This window comes from Mauremys reevesii, linkage group 2 (genome assembly GCF_016161935.1).
Source record: "Mauremys reevesii isolate NIE-2019 linkage group 2, ASM1616193v1, whole genome shotgun sequence".
NCBI lineage: Eukaryota > Metazoa > Chordata > Testudines > Geoemydidae > Mauremys > Mauremys reevesii.
The window spans coordinates 206,359,753-206,379,924 of NC_052624.1; the positions used below are offsets into that span (position 1 = coordinate 206,359,753).

Genomic DNA, 20,172 nt, shown 5'->3' on the forward strand with positions numbered 1-20,172 from the left:
ACAAAGAGTAAAAAGTACATCAGATAGCAAGAATTACAGTCCCTGTAAGAGTCAGAGAGTAATTGTGAGAGAGAAGAGCATGATGTTAATTTAAGGCCAAGCTTCAACCAAGTTGAGTACCAGCATTAGATTCTTTTTATTTTAATTAAGATTATTTTTCAAATTTACACAGCAGGAACTTCATCCCGCAAACACGTATGTCACTTCATGCACGTGTATACTCTCATGGAATTCAATGGGACTACTCATAAGCATGTGAGTTACTTTACATACAAGTGTTTTTCTGCAACAAAGCCTAGCACAGGATCAGAAACAGCCAGCCATGGGTTCTCTAGCTACTACAAAACTGCCAACTATTAGGGCTTGTCTTGATAAACAGTGAGTGACAAGGTGCGGTGTGAATGTACAGCACACAAGCCACACACTAACTTTCCATATGGGCCCTGTTATTGCACACTAAAAGTTCCCTAGTGCATAGTAAACTATTTCCAAGTGGAATAGATCAAAGCACATGAGGGAACTTGCTGTGCACAGTAATAGGGGCCACATGAAACGTTAATGCTCTGCACACTAGTGCACTGTATATATTACACTGTATATTTACGCCCTAACTTGCTGCTCACTAACTGTTCATCTAGACAAACCTTAAGATACTCAAGAACAAGCATAAATGCATACAACAAGACACTTTGCAGGTCCTATGAAGTGCCTTTTCCAATAGGAGCTGAGTGTGCTCTTAACTTCACAGGAAGCATACAGCACCTCACATGGTTATGCCCTACATCTCTGATAATAAAACAAACTCTTTACCTCCCAACAACAAATGGCATCTCAGCTAATAAAGGCCCATCAAGTGTCCTAGATGATTAAACCTCAGAAAATTCAGTTAAAACTGTGTTGGAAAACCTTCTTTTGCAGACAGATGTTTAAATGGCAATTACAAAAATAAGAGAGTGAACTGTGCTAGTGTAAGCTCTGAGACTTTCTAGATTAAGTCTTTGACTAATACCTTAAAATAAACCCACACTACTGATCCAAGGGACCAATATCCCACAAACTTGCATGGCTGGAAAATAAATGCTATGGCATACACCATTTGAAAGTCTAGTTTTTCAAAAAGCATTCCATTACACATCACAAACAAAATCAAATCTTTCTGATTAAAAAAACTAAAAAAAGACAAAAACAAAAAACTTCCGCTGCACTTTCAATTTGAACCTGATTTTACTGTCCTCCATCTCAAAAAAATGTCAGAGCTAGAATCAATGCCATCTGAATGAAAGTTATCAAGAAGCATCCATACTTTTGAATGACGAAGTATGAACCTTTAACTCAGAGGTCTGAGTGATGAGTGTTAAAAATCATACCAGAATTAAAACCTATTAGCTCAGATGGCAGAGCTTGCAAACTCCACAGGCTGTGCGTGAATGGAATGAGGAGATGATACTCGAACTCGCAATTACACAGTTACACCAACAGGGAAGAAGTATATGAGCACCAGAAGTGAAAAATGACTTTTAGCGAATCAATAGAAACAACAAATATGGAGACTGGGGAGAGTGGAGCAGCTATGGTATATTAGTAGTTATACCTGCAAGAAAGTGAACGGGAAGTAGGAAGTGGTGCATGAGCGCTGCTATTCTTTATTCCCAGCCAGGGCCAGGATTGGCTGCAGAGATACACACACCTCTCTGCATTCTAGTTTCCCTCTTTCTTTATAATCTTTCCAGTCATTTTGGCTATCTAGCTTCCCTCTAAGTTAAACAAGTAAATACCCCTTTTTCTAAAGGCATCCAGTGCTCATGTACTCTTCCACAAAAGAAAGCAGTGATGCACCATTATCAGTAGTTGCACAGCCTCTAGCCCACCTTTCAACTTTAACCTAGCTTTGCATGACTAGTAGGGAAGACAGTTTGTAACAGGTCTAATGGAAATCATGCATTTCATTTACATTTTTGAAACTTTAGAGGGGTCAAAAAGTGCTTCCCCAAGAGTGATGTGTGTGGTGGTGGAAGAAGCTAAATACAGCCTCAATTTTGGAGTCACTGTAATGACTCCATACAACCACTATGTTGACTGGCCTGAGGATCTCACAGGCAATTCACTCAGCTGCTAACTTTATGCTCTGATCCATCCCGAATGTAATCTAATCATGGTTTGTCCAGTCTCAAAGTCCTTTTCTCCCACTGTTTGGTCCTTTTTGTAAATCTAGCTTAGGTTCCTGTGCCATAGTATAATCATTCTAAATCAGGGGTGGGAAAACTACGGCCCACGGGCCACATCCAGCCTGTCAGACCTTTTAATCCGGCCCTTGAGCTCCCGTCGGGGAGCAGGGTCGAGGGTTGGCTCCACTCTGTGTGGCTCCCAGGAAGCAGCCGGCATATTCCCCATCCAGCTCCTACACATAGGGGCAGTCAGGGGGCTCCGCACACTGTCCCCGCCCCAAGCTCCACCCCCCACAGCTTCCATTGGCTGGGAACCACGGCCAATGGGAGCTGCCTGGCCATGGCGCCTGCAGACAGAGCAGTGTACAGAGCTGCCTGGCCATGGCTCTGCACAGGAGCGGCGAGGGGGGAGGGACAACATGACCATGCCACTGCTTCTGGTAAGCGCCGCCTGGAGCCTGCACCCGAGGCCCCCCCCCCCATGCCCCAACCCCCACCCTCCAAAACACTCAATCCCAGCCTGGAGCCCCTTCCTGAACCCCAGAGCCTGGACCCCAGCAGAAGCCCTCATCCCCTGCACTCCAACTCCCTGCCCCAACCCTGATCCCCCTCTCGCCCTCCAAACTCCTCCGTCCCAGCCTGGAGCACCCTCCTGCACCCTAAACTCCTCATCCCCAGCCCCACTCCAGAGCCTGCACCCCCAGCTGGAGCCCCCTCTCTCACCCTCAACTCCTCATTTCTGGCTCAATCTCAAAGCCCCATACCCCCAGCCGGAGCCCTCCCCGCCTCTATTTTGTGAGCATGCATGGCCCACCATACAATTTCCATACCAAGATGTGGTCCTTAGGCCAAAACATTTGCCCACCTCTGTTATAAATTCTTTCCTTCTGCTAAGTTTATTTCTTAATGCTTGTTTTAGTATCACACATTACAAATCTTTACATTTTGTAAAATAAAATTAAGCTTTCAGGAAGATATGAGAGTTGTGTTTCTCTTTAGTTACCCGAAATACCTTACTCTAATTAGTCTATCCCTTCTGCCAATTTCTAATATAGTTCAGCTATATTAACTCGATCATCTACTTCCCCCATCCAAATAAGACACAATTTCTGCAAAACAACACTATGATTGATATTATCCAGATTATATTCTTATCTTGTGTAATTCCATTTGCACATTCTACATAGGGTGACCAGATGAGAGACGTGAAATATCGGGGTGGGGGGTGCCGGTGGAGCAACCAAAAAAATAAAATAAAAATAAAAACCCTAGAGCTGGCGGCGGGAGGGGGGCAGGGGACCAAAAAACCAAGAGCCGCCGGAGTATAGGAAAAATTGGTGGGGGCTGAGCACCCACCAGCAGGTCCACGCCCCGCCCCCCCGCATCAGCTCGCCTTCACTCTGCCTCCACCTCCCCTGAGCTGGCTGTCACATCCTGCTTCTCCCCTCTCCCTCCAGCACTTGCTGATTAGCACAAGCCTGGGAGGGTGGGTTGAGGAGGAGGAATGCGGTGTGCTTCGGGAAGAGGTAGGGCCAGGGCAGGGATTTGGGGTGGGATCCAATAGTGCAGTGAGGGGGTAGGGCTGGGGGCAGGGGCAGGGCAGGGATTTGGGGAGGGATCCAATGGAGAGCGGGGGCAGAGTCAGGGCGGGGCTGGGGTGGAGTTGGGGCGGGGAGGCGCGAGCCCCCTCCACCTGTGCACTGGAGGGCAAAATATCGGGACAATTCATGTCCCGACCGAACATCGGTCAAGACACAGGACAAACAAATATTGGGACAGTTCCGATAAAATTGGGACATCTGGTCACCCTAATTATACAGATTCTTCTGTCACTGGACTAAATATTCTAGAAAAAAAAGTTTCTAGACCTAGGACTGCAAAAATACACGTGGTACAAATTTGGAAGGTTAACTGATAAAGCACTGTCTTCCCAACTCTTGTAGTACTTTACAGCATATTCCTTTTCTTTATATAAAGTATGTTTGGAGATGACAAAATATTTTAAAAACTCTATAAATTAAGAATACATTACTGGCTTTATCAAAGTAATAACTAGCATAATTTTTATCAGAATTCCATCAATACAATAGTCTATGTAGGTTTTCAGAACCTTTCCCCCAGAGAAAACACTTTATTTTTGAAAAATATGTATCGTGGCCTTGGGGGATTTTCAGCTACAATTGTATCTTTTGCATTGTTTTGGTATGATAATGATTTTTCCATTTTTTTGATATGGCAAACAATCATGCTTACATAAAAAAATTTCTACTAAGCGAACTATCCAAGTTGTTTAGCAGCATTTGAAAGTCTGCTAAGAATTAGTCTTGATTTAACAGACTACTTTTCCCTTATGGTTTTGAGTCAGGCAGATAGATCTTCAGACGTGAAAGTATACCATCACTGGTATTACTGCTTTAAATATTGCAAAATTTTCAACTTGGAAAAAAGTAACATTCAAAACGTATAAGTTATGTTCACTGCAGTGAAGAGCTCTCCATTTTTCCACCTGCAGGAAAAAAATTTCTTCAAACTGTCTAAAGACCAAGAATCACAACCTCTTCCCTCCCCCATTATTTTACATTCACACCTTCTTGACTCCAAATTTGATTTATGCCATGGAGCATGAAAATTCTATTTGTTTTAATCTCATCTAATGTAAATGTGGATATTTTCATTACATAAAATGTCTAATCCTTTTCCTGATTCCCACTAGACTGGGGTCTCTCTTCGGCTATCCCTCAATGCGAAGATGTCGTCTTTGGTGAGTTTTTAAGTTTTAAATCTTGCCCTGCAGATTTTCCCACAGAAGTGACAAGGGTAATCTTTGAGGAGACATAGTTGTTGGCTGGAATGTGGTGTCCTCTTTCCTCTGTCGCTTCTCTGTCTCATGAGAAGATCTGTTCTCCTGAATGTGAGCTGCAGTGTGGTGTATGGTGGGGCGCCATCGTGTTCTGTTCCGTGCCAAGTCCTTCCAGTTTGTTGTGTTGATGCCTTCCTTTTTAAGATGTACTTTCAGTATGTCTTTGAAATGCTTCTGCTGCCTTCCCCAAGTCCTGCTTCCCTGACTTAACTGAAAAAAAAGAGTACTTGCTTCGGGAGGCGAGCATCAGGGATACGTACACAGTGGCCAGTGGTATTTCATGACTTGCACTTCTATACTGCTGATGTTGGCTGCAGAGAGAACCCTGATGTAGTATGAAAGTCTTCCCAGCTGATCCTGAGAATCTTCCTGAGGTAGCACTGCTAGAACCACTCCAGCCGCTTTTGATGCCATCTGTAGGTTACCCAGGTCGCACACCCATAGAGAAGGGTGGGGATGACAACTGCCTTGTAAACTAAGATCTTGGTACCTTTTTGTAGATCCTATCATTTGGAAGACCACTCAAACGAGTCTTCAAAGACGTGCTGGCACAGCAGATCCAGTATTCAATTTTGGTGTCAATGCTGGCTGTTTGGAAGAAGTGGCTGCCAAAGTACAGAAAATGATCCACATTTTTCAGGGGTTCTCTGCTGACGCTGATTTGTGGTATACGAAGAGTAGTTTGTGCAGGTGAGGGCTAGTAGAGTACCTTGGTTTTCCCGATGTTGAGAGAGGCATCTGCAAAAAGATTTAGGGTGCTCTGCGTGTGCAAGAATGACAGTCATCTGCATACTGAAGACGAGTTTGCCAGTTCTCATGATCTTGGATTTTGTTTAGAGACGTCAAAGATTGAGGAGGTGGCCATCCATACGATACTCAATCCCGATTCCATCAGGAAGGCAGTCATGAATGAGAATCAGGATCATGGCAAGGTAAATGGAGAAGAGTGTTGGCGCAATGACACAGCCCTGCTTAACACAGGTGTGAATGGTGAATTATTCTGTCTCTGAGCCATTGCACTAAATGTTGGCAGTCATCCCATCATGGAGTAGTCTGATGATGGAAATGTATTTCTGTGGACAGCCAAATCTACACAGCACCTTCCATTGGGCATCACGATTGCTAGCGCCAAAGGCCTTGGTTAGGTTGAAGAATGCCAAGAACAGTTCCTGGTGTTGCTCTCTGCACTTTTCCTGAATCCGTCGTGCCAGCAAAATCATGTCGGTTGTGCCTTGGGATGGCCTGAAGCCACACTGTGATTCAGGAACGAGTTCCTCGGCAAGGGGGAAGAGGCAGTTTAGTAGGATCTGGGCAAGAATCTTCCCTGTGATGGAGAGGAGAACAATACGTCTGTAGTCCCCACACAAAAATTTGTTACAATATTAAAGAAAGGGAACAATATTGGCATTCTTAAAGTCAGGTGGAATTCACGGGTCCATATTTTGTTGAGGAGTTGGCAAAGTGTGCTGGAACATCGTTCCACCAGCTTTAAAAACCTCAGCTAGGATGCCGTCTGGGTCTGGTGCCTTGCAATTTTTTGTCTGAGTGATGGCATCCCGGACTTCCTCAAAAGATGGGGGATCTGCAAGATGTTCCGTCGCTGAGCATTGTGGAATAGCCATATCCAGTGTGATCACTGAACTCCGTGACCGAAACAAACGATATAAAGACAATGAATTTCACCACCTGGAACGTCCAGATCCTTATGGACTCTCAGCACAGTGAATGCCCAGAAAGAACTGCCATAATTGCCAGAGAACTGGCAAGACTACATTGAAATTGCAGCTCTTAGTGAGACCCACCGGGCCAATAAGGGCCAATTAAAAGAGGATGGAGGTGGCTACACCTTTTGGAAAGAAAAGCCACCTGAAGAGGGAAACATTCATGGACTGGCTTTGCCATCAAAAATAAGATCACCAGTCGGCTTTTGGAGCTTCCTGTGGGGATCAATGAGCGTCTCATGACTCTTCGGCTCAAGCTTAGCAACGACCAATGTGCCACAGTCATCAGTGCATACACCCCAGCACTCCAAGAGGAGGAAGATAATAAGGAGCAGTTTTATAGAACTCTTGATACAGTCCTCACAGCCACACCTAAGGCAGACAAACTCATCCTCCTGAGAGATTTCAGTGCCAGAGTCGGACGCAATTCCCAATTCCGGAGAGGCAAAACAGGCAAAGAAGGGGTGGGAAATGTAAATCCCAATGGTATTCACCTCCTCAGCAAATGTGTGGAGCATAACCAACTCATCACAAATACCATCTTTAGGCAGAGTAACAAATTTAAGACCACCTGGAAACATCCTCAGTCCAAACACTGGCACTTCCTTAACTATGTTATAGTCAGACCTTGAGACTATACCGATGTCCATATAACACGAGCTATGAGAGGTACCGATCACTGTTGGACAGGACATCGATTAGTAAGATCAGTCATGTACCTGCAGCTCACTCCACCACACCACAAACACCCAACGACTAAGCGAAAGCAGTACAACATCAAAGCACTTCAAGACCAAGCCAGTTGCAAGACATTCCAGCACCATCTGTCTGAAAAACTCTCTAACCTGGCTAACAACATCATTGACATTCAAGAGCACTGTGATCAACTTAAAAAACACCATTCACAATGCATGTGCTGAAACCATAGGATATTCCACTCATTTAGCACCAAGACTGGTTTGATGAAAACAATGAGAAAATCCAAGCATTAATTCAACAAAAAAGAAATGCATTTTGTAACTGGCAAAATGATTCCTCTAACAAATGAAAACATGAGGCTATCACCTGCTTAAAGCCAAAGTCCAAAGGAGGCTATGTGACATCAAAAACAAGTGGTGGCAAGAGAAGGCCTCTGTTATCCAGGGTTTCATAGACCAGGATGACATGAGAAATGTCTTTCAAGCAACAAAAGCTATATATGGGCCAAGCTCCAAAGGCCCAACCCCGGTACATTCTCAGGATGGCTCTACCCTCCTCAAGTACAATGCAGCTATTAAACAACACTGGAAGGAGCACTTTGAGAGCCTACTAAACCGTAAATCCATAGTCTCTGAAGACACCATCGAGTTTATTCCACTAGATTAGGGCACATCTACAGAGCAAAGAACACACGTGTCAGTGAGTTTCAGAACCCAGGTCAACCAACTTGGGCACATGCTACAGGACTGAAAATAGCAATGTAGATTAATAATAAAATAAAAAATAATAATAATTGGAGATATACCTAGCTCCTAGAACTGGAAGAGACCTTGAAAGGTCATCGAGTCCAGCCCCCTGCCTTCACTAGCAGAACCAAGTACTGATTTTTACCCCAGATCCCTAAGTGGCCCCCTCAAGAATTGAACTCACAACCCTGGGTTTAGCAGGCCAATGCTCAAACAACTGAGCTATCACTCCCCCGTTTGGTCTTGTGCTGGACACCAGGCTCCAAGACCCTCCCACCTCATTAGGTTGCACAGCCTGGGCTCCAGCCCCAGCCCTAAATCTATAAGGCTAAAATTAGCCTTTCAGAGTGAGCCCTTGTCAGTTGACCAAGGCTCTGAGATTCACTGCCGTTATATTTTGTTTAGTTTTTTGTTTGTTTGTATTTACTGTGTAAAAGTACCCTTGGTTTCAACAACACCTAGTAGCAATCAATTCCATAGTCTAATTATGTGTTGTATAAATGAAATGTATTACCTTTATCCAGTATTGAACTGAATGCTTTTCAGTTTCATTTAATGTCCCCTTGTTCTTATACTATGAAAAAAGAGTAAACAGGAATATCTAGTTTACCTTCTCTATATCATTTATTTTGCATATCTATATAAGATCCTCCTACTATTCCCCTCTCTAAACTAAATAGTCCCAGTGTTTTAAGTCTCTCTGCATATGGAAGTGTGTCTCTGCATTTCTAATTATTTGTGTCCCCTGTCTCTTTTTGAGATAGGATGACAAGAGAAGAACCGAATACAGTATTCCAATGGATGGTATACTATGGATTTAACTAAAGACGTTACAATATGTCCAGTATTTTCCATCCTATTCCTCCTAATATTTGGTTTGCTTTTTTGACTACTGCGCCACATTCAGAAGATGTTTCATTGAGATGTCTCCGGCACTCAGTTTTTTTCCCTGCTTAGTGATTACAATTAATTTAGACTGTGTATGAGTATTTCAGATTGTTCTTTCCAATGTGGATTATACTGAAGTTGTCAGCCATTAATTTCATATGCCATCAGGCTATCTACTTAACTTCGCTAGGTTCCTTTGAAATTCTTAAGTCTTTTCTAGTCTAACTTCAGCAATTTTGTGTAGATATAGAAATGTTACTATCTCTTGGTTCACCCCCATTTCCAGCTCATTAATAGATGTATTAAACAACATCACTGATTCTATGGCTCCCTGGGACTTCGCTCCTATTAAGGTACTTGACTTTATAAGTTTCAAAGGTAATGCTGTATTTATTCTAATGTACACTTTAACACATTATAGTTGAGTTTAAATGCATACACGTTAGGATATTTAAAGATATAGTCCCACAACAACTCTGATTTAGCTAAACCACGATAAGCTTAAGAGACATACAACACAACATGCAAACAATGTATTAAGGAGCCAGGGTACAGATATAAGAACTTTACAATTTGAACATATTACTTGCATGAACTTCATTCTAATGTACAACATTGCTTTATTGCCTTGAAACTCACAGGCCTCCCTAACAAGCTCTATAGAACAGCGGTTCTCAAACTATGAGGTGGGCCTCACAAGGGAGGCACGGGAATGTGTCATGGGAGGCGTGAGCTATATGGGTTTTTTGAGGGGGCGGGGTTGTTTGTTTTTTGAGCTCTGGCTGTCAAACCCCGGTGGCGGAGGCTCATGCAGAAGGGCTGTGCACACCCAGGAGGGAGGGGATAAAGGAGACAGCTGGAAACCCCCTCCCCGCCCAAGTCTTACTGCCACACACACACACACACACACACACACACAAGCGCCTGGGGCTGACAGCCTGAGCTGAGGCTCTCCTCTCCCCAACCCCCAATCTGTCACCAGCAGGCAGCCCGGGGTCAGGCTCTCTGTCTCCCCCGACCCCCTACACAGAGCTCAATCTCAATCCCTCAACAGGAAGTGGCTCAGGCTCTCCTCCCCCCTGCACCTCAATCCCTCACCAAGAGATGGTGGCGCCGTGGCGGGGCTCTGGCTGTCAGCCCTGGGGCAGCAGCAGCAGTGCAGAAATAAGGGTGGCAATAGGCATAAAGGCTGTGTGAAAAAGGATATTGACAAATATCACTTTTCACATTGCCACCCTCACTTCTGCTAGTGCAGTGCTGCCTTCAGCGCTGACTGCAGTATATGTACTGGGGGGGGGGGGGGGAGTAACATGTAAAGGACTACAGCCACAGTGAAGGGGGGCACAATGAAATACGTTTGAGAACCACTGCTACTGAATATTCCATCTCCTATATGATGACTCCTCAAGCTGTAGTCTTGTAAATGGGAAAAGAACTACCTTCTGTATTAGATCAGGAGTTCAACAAGGATGTGTAGACATGCCAGAATTCTTCAGTGCAGTCATAATGTCTAGTTGAACATGTAGTCTAAGTAAATGTGTTTTAGGGATATACCTTGATTAAAAGAACCTCACAGATGTCGTTTTTGCCAACAACATAATGTTAGTCGTCAAATCAATGGACAAGCTAGTTGCAGCACTTAGAGCCCTGGAAAGTTCAGTGGCAAAAGTCAGCCTGAAAACTGACTGCAGTAAAACCAAAATTCTTCTGGTCGATGATTGTGAACACACTGAGGCCTCTAGCATCTTAGCAGGCGACCACCCAGTCAAGATTGTAATTGATTTCACTACCTCCTCTTTGTTGTCGATAACACTGGCAGAATCGAGAAAGGATTTGAAGCTCCTGTGCTGAAAAAGCAGCTACAGGAATAGGGTGCCTCATCAACGTCTTTTGCAAACCAAACACTCTGATAACTAGGGAGGTGACGCTGAGTATATGTAACAGTTCAGTGGCTAGTATTCTGACCTATCAGGCTGAAACATAACCCCTCATTGTCAAAACTGTAAACAAGCCTGACACGGGCCAGATGAAGCATCTCTGAATGATCAAAACATAACATGGTACAAACTAAGGTTAAACAAAGAGATACCTTCTCTAACTAAGCAGATCCTGCTCTCACCCAGCACTCTCTAAGGTTGTACGGTCATCTGCTCCGAATGCCTACCAGCTTTTGTGCATGGATCATTTTCTACTTTGACCCAATGAAAACAAGATAGAAAAGCTCCCCCAGAAGACCTAAAACACAATGGGGCCAATAGACACCTGTCCTGCACAGGCATCCTACATCATAATGCACCAGATCTGGCTCAGAACAAACCATCATGGAAGTGCATAATGTGTTCAGTGGCCTCTACACTGTCCAAGCAACATCATGAAACGTCTCTGTTGAGTGTTTTGTTTATTTTACTATTTTTTAATCTATCATTCAAAGAAATAAGAAAAAAATTTAATGGGAATTAGCGGCATAGAACTGTTGCATTCCTTAGGCTGACTGGCTGTATCCCAAGCTTAAATGTCCTTTCAGCTTTTCCTTTTTTGGACCGAGGGCACAGTAAGTCTTGAAATCTACAACTGTAACTTTCCAAGTTATAATTCCCTCAACCGTAGCTATTTTTCTGTTTTCTAAAGTTTTGCCTTTCAAATATATATATATATATATATATATATATATATAAATATATATATATATATATATATGATTTGAAAGTTGTATGTTAGTTTCACAAGTCATTAATTTTTGGGGGACTGGGTAGACACTTCACTTAAACATGTACTGGCAATAGGCTCCAGAAAGATTTCTCTCTCCTCTTCTCTACTACTGAGTAAATAGGCTGTTTTAATGATAGTTCAAACTTAAAGGTTAGTGTGTGTACAATTGTGCATTAGAGTAATGAGATTAAATTGAACAATTAACACTCCAACAAATCCATCATCAGGCTGATTTTTATATATCCCCCAAAAATTAATGACTTGTGAAACATACAACTTTGACCCTCGGTCAAAATGTCTAGTTTTCTCTTGTAGGAAAATGAGAAACCCAGCAATCTGCAGATGGGAAGGAGAAGAAATAATGAAAAAGTGAGTGCACTGTTGAGTTGGAAGACCTATAACAGCAAGTGAATGAAGGGCATGCATGGGGGGGGGGGGCGGCTGCAGTCAAGCAGGAAGAGATTGTGAGTTGGGAGAATACCTATACTGGTGAGATGGACTGTGATGACCAGGCATAGTCAATCAGTTGTGGCAGCTCCATCCCATCAATGGCCACTTTAGGGAAGCCAAGTTAATGAAATAATGCTGCTATGTACTAAGTCTACAGTGGCCTGGCAGAAGGCATATGGCATTTGCTTTGGAGCATTTGAATGATTGTAGGAAAGAGAAGACAAGGAGGAAATAAAATGGACATAAGAAATAAGTAATAATCCATACAATAAGTCTTTATTTTATTGGCTTCACCTTCAATTACCTTTCAGAAGGTTGTAATGTCAGCCGACAAAATTCATGGATTACAGTTCATGCTAATCCATCCCAAGAGGAGCAGTTAAAGTGTCGAGAATCCATGATCAGAGCATCTTTAAGGACCCCCCCCCCCCATCTCTTTTTGCAATATATTGCCAAACCTGGTTGGATACTTGTTGGCCAGTTTTGTCACAGTTGGCTCTAGCTAGGTATTCAACAGAGTATAAATCTCCAGGGAATTTACATCTGTGTGGCTGTGCTGTTTGCCCCAAATCTGCATTATAAGTGGTTTTCTACTCCAACAGTGGATCCACTATATATGAGAGTCTTGGGCTGGAATTAAGACTGGACTGAAGTTAGTGTACAAATCACCCCACTGCACTACTAAATCCCTTAATGAGCTGTTAAAGTCAGTTACTTGGACAGCATCAAAGGCCAAAAGGTTAACAGGATTCAGTGACTCCACGTGATACTGACTCTTCTGAGATAACCATGAAATTCTGAGCTATCATGACAACCGAGAGACTCTCTCAGGCAGTTGCTTATTGAACTCAAAACATCTGGCTACACCCATGATTTAATGTTTGAATGAGGAATTTGTTACTCAGTCTGTGATTGACCAGTCACCACCGCCTATAAACTGAGTTTGGGGTGTGTCTCTAATGTGCAGATTCTGTTTGACAGTCCACCCTCAGAAACTAATGGAACCCAAATGTTTTTAAAAAAAGATGTGAAAGGATACTGTTACTACAGTGACAAAGAGCAGAAATACAATCCAATATACTAATAGAACTATAATTATTTTTTTGTCCTTAACTATTGAAATAGGCCCTATCTGTCCTTTACCCAAGCTTTATCCACAGACATCCACAATTTACAGATGACCCACCACAGCTGAAACAGAATAGAAGACAGCTAGAGTACGACTCAGAGAGTTTATGTCAAACCTGACCAACTAAGCAAAGCATTTTTTGAAGTCTTAATTCATAGTTGTATGGGAGGCAAAGAAAAGGACTGTTGCCTCCAAATAGGGTCCCCTACATTTCCCTCAGCAAAATGTATTGCTAAGTAGTGGATGACCAAGTTAGTCCAGGCTGTCTCCACACAGTGAATGATATGGGCCCTCTCCACCATGAGGACATTTCATGTTGTACTGTGGAAAATATCAAATGGATTTGAACTGAACTGTCTGCTCTAGGACTGCAGAGTGAGATCTCAAGAGTACAAACACTAAGACCCAGAGTCACAAAGGCATTTAGGCACCTAACTCACACTGATTTCAATGGGAATTAGGCACATAAGCATCTTTGTGAATCTGGGCCCACATCTTCTGTGGTTGAATTTAGGTCAGCAATTCACTTAAGGCACCAGAGAGGTTAGAAATACTTTTTGTCACAGACTGAGCTTTAGACTCATGACCTTCCAGATGGTTAAAGCCAGCAAGGAAGAATTAGATCAATATCCTTCTACCTCAACCCAGAGTAGTCCTAAAGGGTAATTTTGGACAACTGCACTCCTTGCCCTCCTCCCCATTTAGCCCAATGTGCACATTGGGTTATTAAGAGAGTTAGTAGATGCACACACTATGGAATTTTCAGTACTTTACATCCATTTGGAAATTGAAGTTACTGGTGAATGTGGAGTTTGCCCAGGACTACATAACACTAGTGGTCTATGGTATGTCCTGGCTTCTCATTGAAGAATATAAGGTGGTCATCTGACCCACAAAATATTATATGGCTTAGGACTAGTGTACTTGAGGCATCATCTCTCTATCCCTGGGATACCGCTGCAGTTGTGATTAGTGGATACTATCAAACTGCACCTCATTCATTTTAAAATAAAAGGAGACAGTGGCCATGTGCTCTTCACAAGTGTCCCTGAACTCTGGAATTCACTCCCAGATAGTTGAAAAGAGGTGAAGTCAGACATATTTCTCACAATTCTATGAGATCCACTTCTTTTACCTGATGCTCAAGGCTGGATTTGTGGACATAGTTCTCTGTCTTTTCTGGAGAGGCTGCTGTACTTATTTGTTTCTGTAAGTATTGACTGCATTTTTATTAGTACTACCATAGCACAAATGTGACCTAATCATGGACAACCCCATCCCTCACTGGGCCAGATGCTCTACACACACAGAACATTAAGATGGTCCATGTACTTAAATTTTAAGTTTTTTGGGACAAGACAAAAGACAACAGATATTTACTAACAAATAAGGGAGTATAAGGCAACAATGAAACAGTATGGGTCAACATAATAGGCAATGTTTATATATAATTAAGGGAGATTTCCATCAATAAAGTTGTTTACCTACATAAATACTTCTAAATGCTCCCTTTCAAGTACTGATCTCTTCTCACTTTGGTGCTGGCACATAAGATTTAGAGAAATAGGTAAAAACATAACTGATCAAACACTTTTTCCCTTATCAAAATTATGATTTGCACACAATTTATATTGTACCCTTCTGACAAAGGAGACCTAACCACAAACAAGTACTCTCATACTACTCAGTGGCCACAGTATGCAAGATATTGCATAATTAAATAAAAATTGATTGAGTGCACAATTAGGACAAGCAGTGGTAGAGAGAATAGAATCCCAGAGTATTATTTAGGAAGAAAGCATGTTAGAGTGAGGAGACAGAAGATCAGACTGCTTTTTATTGCCTTCTAAAATACCAATAAAGTTATCAGGGTAATAAAGAAATGATGTATAAGTCTGCTTTATGGAATCTAAAAGCACAGTTTTTGAATTATTCCTTTCCTCATTTTGGTAGGCCTACAAGCGCTCTGTATATCTAATATTTTAAATTATATTTTGACAAGTGCATGTAGAAATATTCAGATATTAACCAAACTTCAGAAGTGAGCCCTTAAGTCAGAATGTCTCCAAGAAGTTTCAGATTCATGCCACAAGCCATTCAGAATCAGGATATATTTGGAATAGAGCAAATCTGGGGGTGCATAGGAGGAGCTGAGTCTTCTTCAGTTCGCTATTCTCCAAAACACTCTCTCTCAAAAAATAAAAGATGAACATAGAAAAGGCTCAGTTACAGCATATTAGTCCTTGCCCAACAGGGGACCTAATTTACTAACACATTCAGAAACTTTCCATTAATATCTAACATAGTATTTATTAAAACGATCTGCAGGACACCGATTTCCTTCCAGTTTACGAAGGCCAATATACTTGCAGATTACATGGAAATTAATCCATCTCCTTACCCTTCCCTGCTACCCAGAGATAGCAATTCAACTACAATTTTATTTTTTTAAACCAGGCATTTTACACACTGAATAAATATCAGTATGGATGTTGACAACTAAAACTGACAAAGGTGGGAGTTATTTTGCTCTAAACAAATTGACTTTTTAGAATGGATAATTCTCATTTTGGAAGGGTGAACAGCATATTCTCTGACACGGACAATAAATGGAAAGCTAGAAGTTTTTTTGGAGTGAGTCAGAGGAGAGGAGATGGAGTACGGATGGACACAGAGTGAACAAATCTGATGTTTCCACAGCGCATTTTTAATTATAAGAAGTTAAATAAAATCAACAAGTGATTACAAAGAAATGAGACAAAACAATATAAGACAAGTTAAGAGGCATATTTTGATGCGACTAAATAAGGCAGATAGAAAAGCAATTCCCAGGCTTGAATGACTCAGAAAGAGTGTTGTGTGAATTTTCAGGAACTTTTTCATTTAAGTAAAATTGTCCTGAAAACTTGTCACAGTCTCTCTCTCTCTGTATATATAGTTTTATAGATATAAATAAATATATAGATATAAAAAAGCATTGTGAATCCTAGTTTCTCAGAATGAAAAATTAGATTTTTTGTATTCTTGATGTAAGATATGTATCACATTTTCACAATGAAAACGTGGAAAAAAAGTAGTATTGAAGTCCCAGTTAGGGAGCAAATCCATGCTAGAATTTATTGTATGTATCATCCTTTATTAAATAACGTAACTGAGCTAGCATTACCTTTTCAAGAATTTCTACCAAAAAAAGGGTAAATTATAGAGGTTGGTAAAGTCTTGTTTATACTAAATATTTCAGATGGTTAAAAGTTTTAAAAAATTCAAATTCTCTTATAAGGTTTCATGAGGGTAAAAACGTGTATCATACTACTTTTAAAGTTGTAATCACCCCTCTTTGAACAAATTTTGAGTCCATTATTACTCCTTTAAGGATCTGTGAAGTCTGAAGCATTGTCTACACTAAAAGGAAATGTCAAGCTAAAGCCTGGTCTACACTACGCGTTTAAACCGGTTTTAGGAGCGTAAAACCGATTTAACACCACACCCGTCCACACTAAGAGGCCCTTTATATCGGTATAAAGGGCTCTTTAAACCGGTTTCTGTACTCCTCCCTAACGAGAGGAGTAGCGCTAATATCGGTATTAACATATCGGATTGGGGTTAGTGTGGCCGCAGATCGACGGTATTGGCCTCCGGGCGGTATCCCACAGTGCACCACTGACCGCTCTGGACAGCGATCTGAACTCGGATGCAGTGGCCAGGTAGACAGGAAAAGCCCCGCAAACTTTTGAATATTTCCTGTTTGCCCAGCGTGGAGCTCCGATCAGCACGGGTGGTGACGCAGTTAAAAATCAAAATAAAGAAAGAGCTCCAGCATGGACGATGCGGACGTGATCGCTGTAAGGGCAGGCAAATCTGTTCTATCAGCGCTCCGTTACAGAAGACGAAATTCAAAATCATTTTTTAAATATCTCCAGACAGATGCCATAGCAGGGACTCAGCGCACTGCTGCGTGGCAAGCGTAACAGAAAGCCAAAGAATCAAATGTACGCTCATGGACTGGAGGACTCAAGCTATCCCACAGTTCCTGCAGTCTCTGAAAAGCATTTGCATTCTTGGCTGAGCTCCAAATGCTTCTAGGGTCAAAAACAGTGTCCGCGTGGGTCAGGGCATAGCTAGGCAATTTACGCACCCCACCCACCCCCAGAAGTGAAAGGGAAAACAATCCTGTCTTGACTCTTTTACATGTCACCCTATCTTTACTGAATGCTGCAGATAGACGCGATGGTGCAGCACTCAACACCAACATCCTTGCTCCCCCCCTGCCATGGGTGGCTGATGGTACAATAAGACTGATACCCATCGTCATCATCAGCCTATTGGCACATGGGGCAGTGCAAAAGGACTGGTAACCATGCGTACTAGCATCCGTCAGGTCGATCAAGGGCGCCTGGCCCTAATTTTTCCTGGTAGATGGTACAATATGGCTGATAACCATCATCATCATAGCAACAGGGGGCTGAGCTTCATCAGCCCCCACCCTTCATGTGTAAAGAAAAGATTCAATTGCCCCTGGACTAGCAGCAGGATGCTGGGCTCCTCTCCTCCACACTCCTTAATGTCCTATGTGGACTATCATAGCAACTGGAGGCTGCCTTCCATCATTTCTCACTAACAAGTATTCCTGCATTCTTTATTACTTCATCACACAAGTGGGGGGACAATGCTATGGTAGCCCAGGAAGGCTGGGGAAGAATGGAATGAACAGGTGGGGTTGTTGCAGGAGCACCCCCTGTGAATAGCATACAGCTCATAATCTATGCAGGATCTGACACAGAACAGCTGTGCTCTCTGGTTCTCTGATACAGTGGTTCTCTAGTACACTTGCCCATATTCTAGGCAGGACTGATTCTATTTTTAGATACCAAAAAGGAGGGATTGACTCAGGGAGTCATTCCCAATTCTGGCTTTTGCGCCCCTGGCTAAGAGCAGTCAGGGGCACTTATGACAGCAGCAAATGGAACAGTGCAAAAGGACTGGTAGCCATGCCCATCTTATTACCAATTTATGGTATGGTAGATGGTACAATATGGCTGATAACCATCTCTGCTATCATGCAAAAGCAAAAGCATGCAGCTGTGTAGCACTGCTGAATCGCCTCTGTGAGCGGCATCTAGTACACATACGGTGACAGTCACAAAAGGCGAAACAGGCTCCATGATTGCCATGCTATGGCATCTTCCAGGGCAATCCAGGGGAAAAAAGGCATGAAATGCTTGTCTGCCGTTGCTTTCCCAGCGGAAGGAGTGACTGACGACATTTACCCAGAACCACCCGCGACAATGATTTTTGCCGCATCAGGCACTGGGATCTCAACCCAGAAATTCAAGGGGGGGGGGGAGGCTACGGGAACTATGGGATAGCTACGGAATAGCTACCCACAGTGCAATGCTCCAGAAATCGACGCTAGCCTCGGACCGTGGACGCACACCACCGATTTAAGGTGTTTAGTGTGGCCGCGCACACTCGATTTTATACAATCTGTTTTGTTAAACTGGTTTATGTAAATTCGGAATAATCCCGTAGTGTAGACGTACCCTGTGCTACACAATTTGAGTTACGTGAATAGCGTCACTCAAATCAACGTAGCTTAGATCTACTTACCGCAGGCTCCACACTATGTGACGTCAATGGGAGACACTCTCCTGTCTTCTTGGTCAGGTGGAGTACAGGAGTCGACAGAAAAGCGATCAGCAGTCAATTTACCGGGCCTTCACTAGACCCTCTAAATCGACCACTGATGCATTGATCGCCACAGCATCAATCCTCTAGTAAGTGTAGACAAGCCCTTAGGTACATAGTTTTCCTTACTTCTCTATTACAGTGACAGACAACAAAAACTACCATAAATAAGTTTTAAAGAGTCCTTATAGTCACTACTGGCCAACTGATAGCTCACAGGGAAACAATGCATACTTTAATCACTTCTACTACTCTATGAATAGAGGACATGTGTGGGTAGGCAAGCTCAGCGAGGCAGGATCCAAGTGTGGAGGGGCTTAGTGTAAGTGTGATCTTAGTGTAGGTGGAAGATCCAGGTATGAGTTGAGAAGGGTCTGTGTGAGGCAATCTGGGTGCGGGCATCTGAGTGCGGGGGGGAAGCTGGATGCACAGGGGTTTGTTGGGGGGGCTCTTGGTGCAATGGTAATGGGACTCTGCAGGGGGGTCCAGGTGAAGGTGGTTGGGGCTCAGTGGGGGGTGGGGAGGCCTGGGTATAGGAGGGTAGAGTTTGGCAAAGGGTCTGGGTGTGGGGAGCTCAGTGAGAGGTCCACATGCTGGGGGAGTGGGGCTCAGTGGGGTAGGGATCCAGGTGCAGCTGGCTGGGGCTCAGTAGGGTAGGGATCCGGGTGTGGGTGGCTCGTTGGGGTGGTCCAGGTTCAGGGGGACTGGGGCTTGTCGGGGGAGGAGGGAAGGCTTGACAGGAGGGTCTAGGTATGAGGGGGTCTGGATGCACAGGGGTTGGGCGGATGGAGGATCACTGTACAGTGATCCCTCCCCCTGCAGCTGAGGTGTGATGGGTGCAGGAAGCGCAGAGGGCAGTTTGCAGAGCTTCCTGCAGCCAGTGGAGAAATCCAGAGGTGGGTGTGACCTGGTTCCTGATGCCAAGAAGCGGAATAAGAAGTCCTGTCCTTCCCAGCCCAGCTGGGACGAGCAGCTGAGCTCGGCAAAGGGTAGGAGCCACCAGCTGGGTCTCTCCCCATCCAGCCTCCCGCCCCACAGTGATTTACTTCTCTGCCAGCTGCCTTGAGCACCTGAAACATTTTTCTGCATGGAAACAAAGAAATCTGTGGGGGACAAATTC

The 20,172-nt window shown here is 43.3% G+C and overlaps 1 protein-coding gene across 4 annotated transcripts in view; it reads right to left on the reverse strand.

Annotated features, from left to right (window-relative positions):
• ROCK1 (Rho associated coiled-coil containing protein kinase 1) overlaps nucleotides 1-20,172 on the reverse strand; it is a 264,492-nt gene that overhangs the window by 124,041 nt on the left and 120,279 nt on the right. The window lies entirely within an intron of this gene.